The sequence below is a fragment of the Athene cunicularia genome, unplaced genomic scaffold, assembly GCF_003259725.1.
Source record: "Athene cunicularia isolate RWA unplaced genomic scaffold, athCun1 SCF_65, whole genome shotgun sequence".
NCBI lineage: Eukaryota > Metazoa > Chordata > Aves > Strigiformes > Strigidae > Athene > Athene cunicularia.
The window spans coordinates 2,405-16,441 of NW_020799496.1; the positions used below are offsets into that span (position 1 = coordinate 2,405).

The following is a 14,037-nucleotide window of genomic DNA, read 5'->3' on the forward strand; positions in this document are numbered from 1 at the left end:
AAAAAGAAGGAAATTGTGCAGAGACTGATAAAAACTGGAAAAACAATTTCAGGTTGATCAGAGCACTTGATTTCCCTTTCAATTTTTTTTTTTTTTTAAGTTTTTAAAATCGTTTTACTCAATGAAAAGAAAAATCGAGAAATCACAAAACACCCCTCTGAAAATTCATCGTGATCCAGCGCCGAGCTCTCAGACTCACACTTTTTCCCTGCTTATCTTCTCTGCCTTCCCTTTTTTATTTTTTGCAGGTGAAATCCCACTTCTGAAGTGGTGAAGGATGGATCTGGGGAGGTTTTATGTGTCCCTTCACTGATGCAGACGGGTTTTCTGACCCAGGCGTGGGAGGTTTTCCTGAAAGCACGTTTGCACCTTGCAGGACAACTGCTACTATGAGGGGTTTGTGGAGGGTTCCCCGGGATCCATCATCTCCCTCAGCACTCAGGATCAGGTAGAGCTTTTCCCAGGGGAGAATGGGGGGGGTCAGAGCCAAATGAACTGGGATGGGGATTTAGCTCTGTTTATAAAGCAGGTACCCTCACTTTGGCGTGCGATGCTTTCTGCTGCATCTCTCTACTAAAATACAAATTTTCAAACACAGCTGTGGGTTTTTTTCAGCACTACAGTTCTTACAGCATCTCCAGTGCAGATGTTTAAGGCAGATATTTCACAGGAAAACAGGTTTTAATGTCATTTTTGGCCAAACAGTGGCAGCCAATAAGCAGGTAGCAGATTGGACATGCCAAGACGGTTCGAAGAATTACTTTGAAAGACAGCAAACTAAAGAAGCATTTCCCAAGAAACTTGCCTCTTCAGGTGCACTCCATGTCTGGGATGTATTTCTTTCTAACAGTGCAAGCTCTGAACATGAGACAGAAAGTGAATTTGTAGGGGCATAAGAATCTCCAGCAACTCAACAGTTTTCCAAACCGCTGCATTAAACTGGTGGTCACCCATAACCATCACCAACATCCCTCCTGAAGTCCTCCCTGCAGAACTTAGTTACTTTATAATATTAGTCACAGGGAAAGGAACGCTCTCCGCCGAAGGTGGAGAGGTTATGTAACAGAACCACGCACAGCTCGGCAGTCCTCTTCGTACATTATCCCTCGGCAACGTTACCAAACCCAAACCTTTGATCTTCTGCAGAAATATCAATCCTGGGGAGCAGAAGCTGGGTTTTTTTTAAAAAAAAAAAAGAGATTATCCTAACTTTGAGAATCTTTGATTTTATTTCATATTATTTTCACTGGCTTTCACAGAATCCCCGAACCCTTCAGGTTGGAGAAGCCCCTCGGGGTGATCGAGTCCAACCCTCAGCCCGACTCCACAAAGCTCTCCCCTACCCCACATCCCCCACAGCTCATCCCAACGGCCCTGAAACCCCCCCAGGGATGGGGACTCCCCCCTCCCTGGGCAGCCTGTTCCACTCTGGGACCACTCTTGCTGGGAAACATTTTCTCCTCCTGCCCAGCCTGACCCTCCCCTGGGGCAGTTTCCAGCCGTTCCCTCTTGTCCTGTCCCTGATCCCCTGGGAGCAGAGCCCAGCCCCGGCCTCTCTGCAATGTCCTGTCAGGAGCTGCAGAGAGGGATGAGGGCTCCCCTCAGCCTCCTCCTCCTCACCCTGAACACTCCCAGCTCCTTCCCTGGCTCCTCACAGGATTGATTCTCCAGCCCTTCCCCAGCCTCGCTGCCCTCCTCTGCCCTCGCTCCAGCCCCCCCAGATCTCTCTGGGGTTGAGGTGCCCAAACCTGGACACAACCCTCCAGGTGTGGCCTCCCCAGTGCAGTTCCTTGTATCTTCTCACAGGACCCCTGTCCACATGAAAGAGCTAAATCTTTCCATATCCCCCCCCTTTCAAAAAAACCCCAAACCATAAAATATGGGCTGATCCCAACAGTCCTGAACCCCAGAGCTCCTGGAGCTTCTACCTGTCGGCAAGATGCGCAGGGCTGCCCAGCATCTCCAGCCTGATGAGCATCCTACACCTTGTTCATTTTTGGATTCACTCAATGATTTAAAAAGCCATTTAGTTCACGTCTCTTACTGACTTCTCTGTTTGAAAATTCGCAGTGGAGTTTTGCAAATCAGAGATCTGAGGTATGAAATCGAGCCCGTGGAGAACTCCTCAACGTTTCACCACCTCATTTACCGAAGGGCGTTGGAAGGCGGCTCACACCGACTGTGCCAAGTGCCCAAAGAGCACGAGGACCATCTGCCCAACGACGGAGAATTTGCGAATGGGAGTTGTAAAATCCCTCTTATCAAAATAAGGATTCCCCATCTGCTCCTCTCGATGTTGTACGTTTGTGTGTGTACACACCGGTTATGTTAAATTCTGGGATTGATCCGATCACAGGGAAAACTTGCGTTCATAAAAGCAGGACAGGGGTTGTGAACCACCCGTAGGTCTGAAGCAAACAGGATTTCTGTACAGTCCTGGTGAGCAAAGTACCATCACGTGGCATGGAAACCACACCCACAGCCATGCCAAAGCACCACACTGTGAAATGAAGACCCCATTTAGTTTCTGGGAGAGCGTTAGGTAGCACTTTGTCAGGTGCAGATCATCCTGCCCTGGGTTTGCTTCTCTCTTGAGATCCCTTCCCACTTGCCAGTTCATCTCACAAACCATGAAAAAAATACTCAAGTCTTAAAAACGGTGGTGGAAATGAAAGTGGAAGAAGCAAACAAAAAAAATTTTAAGACAGAAATAAAGAGAGGAGTTGACATGTTGGCTCCAGAGGTAAAAGCTGCTGAAGGTTTCAATAAACAAATCTGAAATTATTAATTATTTTCAAAGACGGTTAGATAACGATTCTAAATGAGCCATGATCAGATGCTACAGAAGCAATTATTTCAATCATTACAGAATTTCCGTTGTAGAAAATCTATCGACAAACCAGTATTTGACTGCCTGACTCCAGAAAAGGAAGTGCAGACTCATGGACCAGGGCTCTGCGTCCAGAGCTCTTCCCTCCCGACCCAAATCTTGTAGGGCTGCCCCGCCAAAGAGCCTGGGAAGGACACGGCTTGGAGGGGGGGATGTGTTCCCGGGCTGTGGGTGCCACCAGCCCCACTGACAACAGGCTTGAGCTCCATCCCATAGGATGATGCAGGCTGGAAGGGGCCTCGGGAGGTCTCGGGTTCAGGCTCCTCCTCCACGCAGGGTCAGCTCTGAGGTCTCACCAGGTTGCTCAGGGCTTTACGCAGTTGGGTCTTGGAGATCTCTAAGGATGGAGACTGCACAACGCCTCTGGGCAACCTCCTGCAAGGCCTGAATCTTCTTTAATAGTGTGTCAGAAATAGATGCTCTGAGGATGCAACTCCCCCTTTCTAGAGAAATCTCCGAGCACTTCCAGTGCTCTGTCTGTGCCACTCTCCCTTTGGGGAAGCCTTTGGGGCCATGGCTGGGTGTCTCTCTCCCGGCAGCGTTGAGGTCTTGTGAGCACTGGGTAAGGGGGAAGGTTACACCACCTGTCTTACCGACATGACTCCTACTCCTACACCCCATTTGTTTGCTCTTCTTTTTTTTTCTTTTTGAGCAGCAGAATATTTTCGAGTCTGTTCATCCTACTTCTCTGATGGAGCTGTCCACAAGTCTGCCAGCACGCTGCGTTAGCCATAGGCTCAGGGATAGATGTTGAACAGTTTTTGTTCCGGCTCTGACTCCTTTGGGACCTCCTTTAATGCATCTTTATATCTTGGCAAGAAAGATCAACAACTGCTCTCTCTGCGTCTTTAGTCAGCATTCACCTCACAGTAAGAAAATCTACTGCCTCAATTTGTTTAAATTACACACAAAAAAAGCTTAAGCGATGTCAAAATGCACACATCTGCGGGTTCTTTTCTGTTCACAAGCATAGTTTCCATGTTTTCAAAAGAAATTAGATTTTTCTTTCATCATTTGATATTGGATATTACTGATGCGGTTGCTTTCAGAAACACCTTGGTTAGAAAAATAGTTTATTTGCTTTGATTTGCGAAAGCTTTTAGAGCTTGTGAGGACGTCTGTCATCGCTGTTCCTGCTTTCAAAAGAGCTGAGATAAAGTGTTATTTTTGTACCTACGAGTGTGGATTATTTATAGCGACAGCCTGGCCTATGCCAGTGTACTGTGATTGCATTCACTGAAAGAAATAAAGAGTGACATTCAGAGATGCTGCCTCCTGATAATAATATGAAGCATTTAGACGGACGAATTACATATAAGCTCCCGTGGTGGAAATATAGTTTTATAAACTGCTACAATTTTGCTGAATTTGCTGAGAACCTGCCAGGAAAAAAGGATAATTTATAATAATAATAATAACAACAACAACAACAACAACAATAATAATAATAATAATGATAATAATAAAGTGGTATATTTGTTCAACAGAGAAGAGAGATGAGTCCATATGCTTAAAATGACTTAAGCAACAGCATCCTTTTAGCCATGCCTATTTCTGCAACAGCCAAACCATTTAGAGAGTTGTCTTTCTGAGAGAGCAACTCCTCCTCCTCTCTTCTTCCACCAAAGCGCCTGGGAACTATTCAAAAGAAATGCTAAAATGTCTTCCACATTCCCATCTCAGCCAGCGCCAAAGCTACCACTCAGGCTTTCACAGACTCCCAGAGTCACTGAGGTTGGAAAATCCCTTGCAGCTCCTCCAGCCCCACCATGAGCCTCCCCCTGACCGTTCCCAACTCCCCCAGATCCCTCAGCGCTGGCTCAGCCCGACTCTTCAACCCCTCCAGGGATCCCGGGGACTCCCCCCTGCCCTGGGCAGCCCATTCCAACCTCTGTAGGGTCAAATTCTTTTTCTCCTCGTTACTTGACCAAATCTGCAGATCTTGGACACCCTCACAGCCTCACTGAGCGCTCACCCTGCCAGGGATGGGACGATGCTGCCACCGAACAACACCGTGCTCGGAGGAGAAGAACAAACCCCCAGGTTACCCATTAACCAATCACTATCAGCAATTAATGTGCTGGATGTACAAGAAGTCAATGAGCTCTACCCAGTCCAGGACTGAGGGCATCACACCTACGGCAGATTTTCTTTTAACTACGGAGCTGCCCATGCACAAACGTGCAAAGGGCACAAGCAAAAGCTACTAAAACCCTTGTTTCCAGAGGCTGCTGGATCTCAGGTGCAGTACGTGGGGCCTCTCACTGGCCGGGTCGATCTGTGGACACGCTCCCGTTTGCTGTAGAACGCAGGTGTGCTGGGTAAAACAAAGCCAAACTAGGAGTTGATTTTAGCAGCTCTCATACGGCATGAAGAATGTCAGCTCAGGACCCGGTTTTATCTGCAATTGTCTCTTTAAGCCTCCTGGTTTCTCGCACTGAGCTGCTTGATGCAGGCAGCTGGTGCTGACCCCCACCCAGTTCTCCCTTTGACACAGTTTTTGTGGTGCCAAATTTAATGGTTAAAAAAATGGTCTGACCACGTGTAGAATCTGCAGCTCGTGATTCAACACCAGCAATGCCCGGTAATCCCCCCGCTACCAAGAAAACCCCACCTACAGCTGTGCTCTGTCCCCGAATCTCTCTGCTCTCGCCCTGATTACTCATTACGCTCATTAAACCTCCTCTAATGCGTAAGCGCTCTGTGTTCTTGTACTTAAGGGAAATTCTGGATTAGTTTGAGTAACACCGCTTTGGGTTTTTTGCGATGCAGCGTAAGCTTTAAAGCTCCTGAACATATTTCAATAACCGCAGTGGCATTTGTTCACCTCCAGGAGGTTCCTGGTCTCCAGGTCCTGCCTGTGCCCACCAGATACTTGGAGCTGGCTCTGATCACAAACAAAGAGCTGGTGCGGATCCAAAATTATCAGTTATTGAGGGGCTGGAGCGAGGGCAGAGGAGGGCAACAAGGCTGGGGAAGGGCTGGAGAATCAATCCTGTGAGGAGCCAGGGAAGGGGCTGGGAGTGTTGAGTGTGAGGAGGAGGAGGCTGAGGGGAGCCCTCATCCCTCTCTGCAGCTCCTGACAGGACATTGCAGAGAGGCTGGGGCTGGGCTCTGCTCCCAGGGGATCAGGGACAGGACAAGAGGGAACGGCTGGAAACTGCCCCAGGGGAGGGTCAGGCTGGGCAGGAGGAGAAAATGTTTCCCAGCAAGAGTGGTCCGAGAGTGGAACAGGCTGCCCAGGGAGGGGGGAGTCCCCATCCCTGGGGGGTTTTAGGGCCGTTGGGATGAGCTGTGGGGGATGTGGGGTAGGGGAGAGCTTTGTAGAGTCGGGCTGAGGGTTGGACTCGCTGATCCTGAGGGGCTTTTCCAACCTGAATGATTCTGGGATTACTGGCGTGCTGTGGCTGTTGCATTATAGCAGAGGCAACCCTTGGCGTTCAGCGCTGTAACGTAGCCCTTCTCCCCTTTCAGTTTAAAAACAATCATCGTTCTCTCCGCTGGCTGGCTGTCCAACCCGCTTCCCTGGGACAGGGATGAACAATCTGTGCCTGGCTGCAGCTACTCTACTAGGAACCGATGTGTTCCTCAACGCTCTGAAACCCACTTCAACTGTTAAAAAATTGCTTCAAATAAGAGTGAAGTCAGTTTAAAGATAATTTTTAAATCAACCCTTTAAAACACTTGATTTGGAATAGCATTATGGTCATTAAATGCTTTCTGGTAGCTCATGACAATCTCCTTCCTTCGCCTCCTTCTTGAGTCCTCCAAACCAGATTTCATCTTCTGCTGCTTCTGTGTGAATACACTGTCAAGGCGCCAGCACATCACCCGTGAGGCTCTCGAAAATCAGCTACACAGAAAGCTCCATGAAACCAATACAATTCGCAGAAATAAACGACACGCTCAGCTCTTCCCACTTGAGCCAGCAGTTTGTTCTCGCACGAGCAACGCGGAGACCAGCACGGTGCCCCGGGTCACTGCAGGCCCCACGGTCTGCACGGGGGGTGATGCAAACTCTTGCTCTCTTCCAGGTCTACAAGCCCGTGAAGCTGCAGCTCATCAGCAGCGCGGTGGGGATGTGGGCCGGGACGGAGCAGGTGACGACCGGCCGCAGCCTGGCCCGGAGGCTGCAGGGTTTTTGCTGCGTGGTGTCACCGGGATGCTGTCGGTCACATTAATTACGACCATATCCAGTTACTGCTGTGAGAATCCTGCGTTTTAATCACTCAGCTCACGTACCTGCTCCGGGGAGATAAGCAGGGAGCAGGAATATTTTCTTCTCTTTCTTCTAAGTTTTACATATAGATGCTGATAGGTCTTTTGTCCCGGTGATATCTCGTGGAAAAAAAAAAATGTAACAGTTTAATCAGTCCATGCACTAATCAGCACATATTTGTCATGTAAATTGATATAAGAATTCACTTTTCCCTCTCGCTGCCCTCTTTTATCTTTTTCCAGATGTGTACACACGCAGACTGCACAGCTTATTTCCAGTTTTGATACAGTTGTCTGTAACTGAATTATTTTAATCTCATTTTTAGTTTTTATTCTTTTTTATATAGAAAAGTCACTCCTTATTTAGATATAATAACTCATTGTTATATGGTTTACGACCCTTTCAATTAAACCTTTTTGCCAAGACATGGGAGTTAGATCTCAAACTGCAAGACATTTAATCATTTATTTCACTCATCTGTTTTCTAAGACCTAGCACCTTGTTTCTGTTTTGTCTGTTGCCTTTTCCTTTATTTGGGGGGAAAGAAACCTTCTGCATAGTAAAATATGTATCTCAAAATTTATTGAAGCTATTTTTTTTCCAATTCTACATACTGTATTGCCAAATCTTTTAAAAATCATTTCAAATAATTATATTTTATGGAAATAGCCTACAGGCCACTCTTCCCTTTAAAGCAGGGAGGAAGCCAATGAGTTTATAAACCGTGGCTCTGCCTCGCTGGTGCTTGCACACCTGACCTGTGGGTACCAGCCCAGCTGCACATGGGGCTCCCATAGGAGAAATGGGTGATGCTGGCACTCTGCCTCAAGAAAAGAGCTCCTTCTTACCCAAACCCATTATTTTCCAGCTGTAATTCAGGTGATGCAACCCATTATTAAGACAAAGTCGCTCTGCATTTCTTTTAATATTCAGACTTGCCTGCTGCAGTAGCCAGCACTGCGAGGAATGGGGATTTGCCTGGAAGGGGACAATGTGGACAATGAACTCCATGGACGTCACCTCAGCAAGGGGAGACCTCGGAGGTTCACACTGCCTGAAAGGAAAAACAAACTTTTCATATCTACAGTGAACCTTGGGAGTTAATTCCACATAACCCCTGGGCTCAGGCTTTTACCAATTAGGTAACACCTAAACCAGACAGCTAAAGGAGGTGATACTGGTCTTGGTTTTGCCATTTCTTGAAGAAGATGAGATGGTGGAGGAACAATTCTCCGGTGCTTCCCCAGACTGACTCTCATTAGGGGTCCTTTGCTTTCCCTGATTGTTTGTTTGCCAGTGCGAGTCCCCAGCTAGCACAAATTTCACAATTACTGAGCAAAACACAGAAGCCTGGGTCTGAAGTTCTCCACATAAACATACACCGACTTGAGAAAACGTGGACCTGTGGTTTTTCTGCCCGCCTGCAGTTCCCTGGCCATGACACCGCCAGTGACGTGATGACGCTCGCCCACGAGACGGGCCACCACAGCTTAGGCATCAGCCACGACGATGTGAGACAATTTCACGACATATTTTGCAATTGCAACTGCACCCGGAGGGGATGAATCATGCGAACATCCTCGGGGCAAGCCGAACTTGGCTTTCCCTGCATCACTGAGGGTGAGATTTGGGCCGTTGCCTTCAGCTGCCCACCTCTGAGCAAACACTGTGTTTCTGTAGGGGGGTGCATATTGCCTCTTCTTCCCCAATAATTTTTAATCTTCCAGCTCAACTTGGCAGAGGAATTGGAGTCTACGTGGCCTCTGCTTTGTGCAGGTGGTTAGACCAGGGACTTCCAGTCATCCCTTCCAACCTTGATGTTTCATCAAGTGAAAATAGTTATTTAGATAAGAGACACCAGTTCTCCCTGAGACACAAATCCATAGAAACCTTGGCTTCCTTGGATCCATTGGTCACTGAATATTTATTTTCCATCTGCTTTCTCCAAGTGTTCCTCGGTTTTGGCTTCGTCATAGCAGGAGCTGCCTCTCATGCTCTCCCGATATAAGACCATCACGAAGAAAAATAATTCCGCTAATAAATTAATGCATCCTGAAACCTGGGAAGAATATTTGGTAGATTTCAGCTTCTGTTGTTTTAGCATCAGAGAAACCATACGATACCGCAGGAACATCCTTGCAATGGTCAGCTCCAGGTATTGCTGATAATAAAATCTCTAAAAATGACTCTTTCCTCTCAGATCTAGAGCTCTGCCCAACACACAGTGAACTTCAGCAGGCAGGGAAGGTTGCTTCATCACAATTCATTTGCTTCCAAGTCCTAAGATCTTTTTCCTGGTGTGAAGAAGTCCTTAACTCTGTTTCACTCTCTCCAGTGCACACGCTGCAGCAATGGGAAGGACACGGGCTTCGTGCTCAATATTAGACCCTTATCTCTATCAGAGACCAACTAAGCCTCCCTGAAGACATTCAGGATTTGAGAAACTGAAGCCTCCTGGCAGATTTATCTGGTCTTTTGACAACATCAGCATTGAAACAGCCATTTCAGTGGGGTCACCAGCAGTCCTGCTTCAGCCTGTGATGGTCCCTCCCATCCTGTCCAACTGGAAGTCACCTCCTTGGTGACCTCAAGGCACGCAAGGGCTGGGGTCAAAGCCTCAGCAAGGCAGAGCACTGTGTTCCAGGGCTCCGATCCTTCAGCTTTTGCTGTCACCCATTCAATAGTAACCTCATTACCCTAATGCCCTCGTTTATCCATTCCCAAACCTCTTACTTCAGCCAATAGTTCTTCCAGAATTTCTAAACAGTGATTAATCGACATGTTCAGCTGAATTGTTTCCAATTTGGCCACAGTGATTTCCACACCCACATTTATACCTGAAAAAAGGAGGGGAAAAAAAAAAAAAAAAAAAGGCGTATTCCCCCCCAAGCTGTCCATATTCGTCTTTGCTAGTTGCTCTTTAAAACCATCAATTCATTTATGTATATGGTATGGCTGGGTTCTGTTGGTTGGTTGGTTGGTTTTTTTCACAGATCTTGCTTGGCATTCAGTAATTGCACTATGGGACAATATTACAGTTAAGTAATAAAAAAAAATCTCCCTTGTCTACTCAACATACCATCTTTAAAATCATTTCTTCCTGAACTCTGTGGCAACAGTGTCTTGGAAAAATAGGAAGAATATGATTGCGGCAGTGAAGAGCTAAGGCTCGGACAGCCGGCCCAAGCCAGTTGACTTATAGATGAATCCTGTACATTTTATAACTGATAACCGTTGTGCTAGCAGGTATTGTACTAAGTTATAACAAACCACCTGTGCTGATGGAAAAGGTGGAAGTGTTGAAGCCTGAGCAACAGGCCCTGAGCCGAAGCTGCTCACTCAGGATGTAATCCTCAGTGGAATATGCACGGAGGATGTAGCTATCTGCAATGTATCCGTCCCTTCCTTTGTATGTGAATAGACCAGCAGAGTCACGGAGGCAGGTGTCTGTCCTCCTCATGGGAGACCTTGTGCATAATCCCATCAGATAAACAGAGAAACTCCCTGAGCTTCTCCCTTGAGCCCTGGCCAGGCTCTGGGGGAATCCAACAGGAGAATGGAACCAGAAATTTCCTGCTCAAAAGAAAGGTGCCGGCTGTGCTGGCTCACCCATCTCTGGTGTATAAGGCCGGGCCCGCTCACAGCGACTCTGGAGGCCTCAGCTAGGGGTGGACGCACCCCGTAGGACCCCCCACTTGCCGGGAAAGGCTCTGCAAACCCTCGCGGCACCCGGGGCTGCCCAGGGACTGCGGGGCTGGATGCTGGGAAGGGGTGCAGGTGGTGATGGATCCTCCTTAATCACCACTCGCTCTCTCTCAGGTAGTGATGATTTGATTGCATTACCCTGCATTTTCCTATTTAAGTGCACTATTCTGTCATCTTACCATATGTTTTCTGTCTTATTCTGTTCTATTATTTAGTTATTTCTTGTAAAATACGCCTGCTCTTTTCGCTCTGCTGTCTGAGTTTAACCGAAATCCCTAATCAGCAAAACAGGCAGTGACGAGGTTAGCAATTAAAAATTTTACTGCAATCTACATGTTAGAGTAGTGTTTATAAAACTGTGGTAGGTTTGCAGTTATAAAAGCTCACTGACTCACGGGAAGAAATGGTTTTTGAAGTGTTACACATTCAAACAAGCCCACTGACTTCCACTTCTGAGAATTCCCTTGAAGTTGGGATTTTTTTCAAACGCAGCTTTATTTGTGGGCAAAAGATGCATGATTTGTGTAAACATATGCAGAGCATAGCGGTTTTTCTTCCAGTTTTATTTTCTTCTGTTATTTTTACCCCGAAGCCCATTAAATAAGCTCTTTTCTGAAGGACTTGCATGTTGGTATCTTCACAGCTGGAATTCCTGGATCCGCGCAGTTGTGACACTTTGGAAAGTTTGAGTTTTCCAGTGGAAACACTTGTTTGCACCTTGTGTAATTGTTATTTGCACAAACCTTCTGTAACTTTTCCAAAACATTTCCCACGCAGAGAGGTTTCAATGTATTATGTTACATCCAGAATTGGGCTGAACATCCTGCACCTTGCTGGTAAAGAGGATTCACCTGCTTTAAAATATTACACTAGGAAAAACCAAATCCTACCACCTACAGCCCCCAGAGCCCCGGTTTCTCCAACCACTGGTTTCCAGCCCTCTTCTCCTCAGTCAGGCATGGGGCTCAGCCTTACAAACCCCCTTTTTATTCCCACCCTTCTATGCCCCCTCTTCTCCATCTTCCCACACTTGTTCCTCCCCAATCCACCTTAACCTCTCCCTGCCTTTGGTCCTTCCCGCAACAATCCCACAGAAAGCTTTGCACATCCCCACATTGAAACACCCCACAATGAGTTTTACACAATCCCTCTCAAACACCACACCATAAACTCAGGTCCTCTTCAGGAGACCCAGGAAACTCTGGTCTTCCATCAGCAGGAGAGCTCTGGTCTTTGCTAATGTCCCTGTTATCTCCTCTTCGTCAGCGTTGTCTGATCAATTAATTACTCTTCCTGGCTCATTTCCTTGTTTTTATGCTAAAAAGCCATCAACCAGCTGTCCTTACAAGACAGATACCCGTACAACACAGGTAGCCTTAAAATTTGAGTAATTAATTGTGCTTATGTGAGAAAGTTCAAAGTCCGTCAGCTCTAACACCTTCAATACTTTGGGACTGGGAATTGGAAGTTTTAAGGAAATGGTGGGTCATTGCTGAAAGAGTTGGAAAAGGGAAAGAAGAAAAGCATGGAAGAAGGAAAAAAAGGACAGAAAGGGAGAGTGATCCCTCCCACTGTGCTCAGAAAGGTTTCCAAGTGCTTTGGAAACGTTGATGAACCTGTTCTCAGAGCACCTCCGTGAAGCAGGTAGGTTGGCTGACTAACAGGGGAGATGAGCTGGAAGCACCAGTGTTTAGAGAAAAAAATGTGAATTGGTTTAAAAGTGTCTACACGAGGCATATTCCCCCTCGATGCAGAACATCCAGAATCTGAATAGCAGAAAACAGCAGGTTTATTTTTTTCTTTAAATTCTTTTAATCCTGTGTGTCTTCAGCTAGAGAAGCTGATCCAAATAAAAAACTCCTAACGTCGAGGTGGCGTGGCATTATTTACTTCCAGGCGTGCCTCCAAGAAAGATGCTGCTTCTCCTCCAGTCTGCCTTCTCCCCCCCGGGGGCTTTTTGTTCCAGAGGCAACTGCTGTCACAAATGCCAGGTAAGTTTTAACAGCAACAACGGCTATTGGCTTTGTGATGTAGGGCAAAATAATGATTGGTTTTTCAGAGCTCTTAGAATGTTCATTTCCTGTATTTCTCAGTATGTTTGCTCTGAAAATATCCATAAACTTGACTGGAAAATGCTCGGACTTAGGTAGGATACAAATAGTTTAGAAACACTGAAATTATGTCAGACCAAAACCATCATCAGGAGCAGCAAAGCGAGGGTGTGAGGACAGAACCAACTAACCCAACACAAGCGTTGGTGTCATGGAGCAAACACCCAACAATCACCAGTCTGGCTGAAAGAGATTTTCAAGTCTCACTTACATTCCTGCTGATTTTGAACTTTTAGGGAAAAATCCAGCAACACCATATTTGTAGAGGCATTTCGAATTCAACCTGAAACGCACAAATAAAACCATGAGCTTCTCTGCTGGAGTATCAGCAAACACCATTTGCAGTGTCTCAATTTCCACAGGACAGCAAGGACTTTAGTGCCTTATACCTTCCTCCAGTCCATGTTCTGTCTGACTTTCTGCAAATTCAGGTTGCCGTTCTTCATCGTCCACTTCTGGGCCGTTCCTTAAGATTTTGCCACGTGAGTTTCAATAATTTGGGCCAGCCGCTCTAGGAAAGACAAACCATTCAAAACTTGTTTTGAGGGCTTTTTCTTTACAGTTTCAGCCAGCAGGAAAAATCTGCAAAGATAAGAGTATATGTGATCTCCCCGAGTACTGCAAAAGCTCTTCGGGGACCTGCCCCATGGATGTATTTCAGGCAGATGGAACCCTGCGTGGAGACGGCGGCCGCTGCTACGATGGGCACTGCCACAGCCACGAGGCAAAGGGCAAAGATCTCTCACCCAAGGAACTGCCTGATCTCATGCAGAATTAGCCCTCACCTTCAGATAACACTTCATCTCGCATCTCCTCCTCTCTCCCTGCCCCCTGCTTTGAAAAAGTTGGTTTTTTTGAACAGTCATTGAAGATTTAGTTTACTTTTTATAAGGCAGGTGGGCTTAGATAGATGGGCCAGTTACTTAAGAATAAGCACTTGCATAAAAAATACTAAATAATACATTTTAATGGGTTCAGTTCTGGGCCACTCACCCCAAAAAGGCCATTGAATGACTCGAGCGTGGCCAGAGAAGGGCAACGGAGCTGGGGCAGGGTCTGGAGCACAGGTCTGCTGGGGAGCGGCTGGGGGAACTGGGGGGTTCAGTCTGGAG

General features: G+C 46.8%; 1 pseudogene; it reads left to right on the forward strand.

Annotated features, from left to right (window-relative positions):
• Positions 1-13,703, forward strand: part of LOC113490907 — a 13,924-nt pseudogene extending 221 nt beyond the window's left edge.
• The last annotated feature ends 334 nt before the right edge of the window (positions 13,704-14,037 follow it).